Source organism: Coregonus clupeaformis, chromosome 21 (genome assembly GCF_020615455.1).
Source record: "Coregonus clupeaformis isolate EN_2021a chromosome 21, ASM2061545v1, whole genome shotgun sequence".
Taxonomy (NCBI): domain Eukaryota; kingdom Metazoa; phylum Chordata; class Actinopteri; order Salmoniformes; family Salmonidae; genus Coregonus; species Coregonus clupeaformis.
In genome coordinates, this window is record NC_059212.1 from 41220247 (window position 1) to 41224093 (window position 3847).

General features: G+C 42.9%; 1 protein-coding gene across 1 annotated transcript in view; it reads left to right on the forward strand.

The window, feature by feature from the left end:
* The first annotated feature begins 580 nt into the window (after window positions 1-580).
* The window catches only part of LOC121535647, a 174984-nt gene continuing 171717 nt past the window's right edge, over window positions 581-3847 (forward strand). Inside the window, exon 1 of the mRNA XM_045205909.1 lies at window positions 581-705. The gene's annotated coding sequence lies outside the window, so the exon portion shown is untranslated. The remainder of the gene's footprint in view (window positions 706-3847) is intronic.

Sequence of the window (3847 nt, forward strand, 5' to 3'; positions counted from 1 at the left end):
ATAGATCCTAGGGGGATAGAAGTGACCTGGGTCATTAGGGAGGAAGGAGGCTTTCCAAGACACCCATCAAGGCCTGAGGGACAAGCTCTCACAAAGGGAGCACCAGCAAACACAGCCTCACCCATAGAGAGAGAGAGAGAGCAGAGTAGAGTACACACACACAGAATCTCTCCCCAGTGGATAAATCAGTCCTTTCATGATCTGTGGTCTTGCTGGCCCTGTTCTGATTGTGTTTATGAAATGGAGGAGGAATAGTCTCTCTTACTTTTCTAATGGAAATGCAGGACCAGGGCTCTCTCTACCTTCAACAGGAACTGGGTGTTAGTTAAAAATAGAACAAAAAAACATGAAAATTACAATATGTTGATTATGTTTTTATTTATTTTACAGATGATGATGATGATGACGATGGTCAGTTAATGGACAGGCTACTGTAATGATGATGACCTGAAAAATAGTGGTGAATTGTTAGTCAGAGAGAGGAGACGGTCAGAGAAAGAAAGAGCAAGAGTGTACGTGATGAGAGATTTTAAGACAGCGGTGTTATTATTTGAGAGCGAGAGAGAGAGAGAGACAGAGCGAGAGAGAGATGCGCTAACAGCGTTTAGCCTGTTCACATTTGACTCAGTTCTTCTCATGAGAGACATGCAGATAGAACGACACGCAAGAAACTTCAAACAGTTCCTCAAAGACCGAACTCTGAAGGTAAATTAATCCTTAATTTCACACACGGTAATCACGCATGCCGCGCGCTGAGGCGAGGTAAGAATTTTTGAGCGGGATATAATAGCAGCACATGATGAAACCGATTTTTTTGAATGTTTGAGATTTCGAATGCATTATGTCTTTGTCAGTCTGAATGCATTATATTAGGCACTTGCAAATTATAGACGAAACGCTATTAACGCAACACATGTGATAATCAATTATGGCTTGCTTGAAAAACGTGTATTCGAGATAAATCACATGGTGGTTTTATAGTGAACCTTGTTTGTGCGTAATTGCGGGAATGAAGAGACGACTACTCCACTATATTTTGGGCCATTTTATGCAACAATAGCCAACGTCTCTTGAATGGTTTCAGACCTGACACACCTACAAGTAATTTGGCTATGAGCTAGGTTACGAGTGCAGTGAATTTAGACATTGAAGCACATCTGTTTGGGTATTTTCTCATCTATTTCATATTTTACAATGGCATAACTCCGTTAAGTGAACAGTGCACGCGCACAAATCGGGGTCACTTGGGAGAGATGGACCGGTGCAGAATCAGATTTCCCATGACTGAGCGGAGTCCAAGCAGATGGTGCGCGCATTTCTGTCTGTCACAGTTAAAAGATCTACGGGGTAGCAGCAGACTTACCAAATACAGACGCTGTCAGACACCCTGGTGTGTGCGTGGCAACTATTTTACCTGCCGCATGCGCAATGTCTATGAGGATCAGCGCGTCCCTAATGAAGGTGATCGGCTCAGTATCGCTTCATAAGACCGACTTAATTGCACTCATTTATTATTAGTACTAAATCGGTAATGACAAGTGTTTGGCTTGATATTGAGAGGTGTCGGACAGGTGAGAGTGCATGCTGACAAGACAGTGTTGCGTTTGCGGCTGTGTCTCTGACATGGTAATGTGATGAGTGTTCAATCAGCAATGTTGAGTGTGTGGGCTTCTATATATATATTGTAGTGTCGAGAAAACGATGCTAATTATGCTGTGAGAACAAGGAAATCCGCTGACACTGTACTTTGATTATAAAGGTTTATTATATCAAAGGATTCCAGCGTCAATTTACAGATATCTGCCGATATCTGGAGAATAACCGGCTCCAATCTCTAATATGTTATTGTCCCAGTCCTTTGTCCCAAACCATAGTATATATCCTATGTAACCTGATATGTGTGTTTTCCCCTACAGACCAATCCCAGGACTCCACCTAACATACTTCCTCTGCTTTAGGGTGCCCCTATAGAACTACTCTCCAGATGCTCCCTTAAGCTGAGTCAACATCCTCTAAAACCATTTGCAACCATTAGCAAAGTCATAAATTGTTCAGATACCACAATATCACAGGAGGCTCATCCCAAACCATCTCAATTGGGTTGAGGTCTGGTGATTGTGGAGGCCAGGCCATCTGATGCAGCTCTCCATCACTCTCCTTCTTGGTCAAATAGCCCAGTTGGGTCATTGTCCTGATAAAAAACAAATGATAGTCCCACTAAGCGCAAACCAGCTGGGATGGCGTATCGCTGCAGAATGCTGTGGTAGCCATGCTGGTTAAGTATGCCTTGAATTCTAAATAAATCACAGACAGTGTCACCAGCAAAGCAACCCCACACCATCACACCTCCTCCTCCATGCTTCATGGTGGGAACCACACATACAGAGACCATCTGTTCATTCCGTGGTCGGAACCAAAAATATCAAATTTGGATTCATCAGACCAAAGGACAGATGTCCACTGGTCTAATGTCCATTGCTCGTGTTTCTTGGTCCAAGCAAGTCTCGTCTTCTTATTGGTGTCCTTTAGTAGTGGTTTCTTTGCAGTAATTCGACCATGAAGGCCTGATTCACGCAGTCTCCTCTGAACAGTTAATGTTGAGATGTGTCTGTTACTTGAACTCTGTTAAGCATTTATTTGGCTGCAATCTGAGGTGCAGTTAACTGTAATTAATTTATCCTCTGCAGCAGAGGTAACTCTGGGTCTTCCTTTCCTGTGGCGGTCCTCATGAGAGCCAGTTTCATCATAGCGCTTGATGGTTTTTGCGACTGCACTTGAAGAAACTTTCACATTTCTTGAAATGTTCCGTATTGACTGACCTTCATGTCTTAAAGTAATGATGGACTGTCGTTTCTCTTTGCTTATTTGAGCTGTTCTTGCCATAATATGGATTTGGTCTTTTACCAAATAGGGCTATCTTCTGTATACCACCCCTACCTTGTCACAACACAACTGATTGGCTCAAACGCATTAAGAAAGAAAGAAATTCCACAACTTAACTTTTAACAAGGCACACCTGTTAATTGAAATGCATTCCAGGTGACCACCTCATGAAGCTGGTTGAGAGAATGCCAAGAGTGTGCAAAGCTGTCATCAAGGCAAAGGGTGGCTACTTTGAAGAATCTCAAATTTAAAATATATTTGGATTTGTTTAACACTTTACTACATGATTCCATATGTGTTATTTCATAGTTTTGATGTCTTCACTATTATTCTACAATGTAGAAAATAGTAAAAATAAAGAAAAACACTTGAATGAGTAGGTGTGTCCAAACTTTTGACTGGTACTGTATATATATACACTGCTCAAAAAAATAAAGGGAACACTTAAACAACACAATGTAACTCCAAGTCAATCACACTTCTGTGAAATCAAACTGTCCACTTAGGAAGCAACACTGATTGACAATAAATTGCACATGCTGTTGTGCAAATGGAATAGACAACAGGTGGAAATTATAGGCAATTAGCAAGACACCCCCAATAAAGAAGTGGTTCTGCAGGTGGTGACCACAGACCACTTCTCAGTTCCTATGCTTCCTGGCTGATGTTTTGGTCACTTTTGAATGCTGGCGGTGCTTTCACTCTAGTGGTAGCATGAGACTGAGTCTACAACCCACACAAGTGGCTCAGGTAGTGCAGCTCATCCAGGATGGCACATCAATGCGAGCTGTGGCAAGAAGGTTTGCTGTGTCTGTCAGCGTAGTGTCCAGAGCATGGAGGCGCTACCAGGAGACAGGACAGTACATCAGGAGATGTGGAGGAGGCCGTTGGAGGGCTAAACAACCCAGCAGCATGACCGCTACCTCCGCCTTTGTGCAAGGAGGAGCAGGAGGCGCACGGCCAG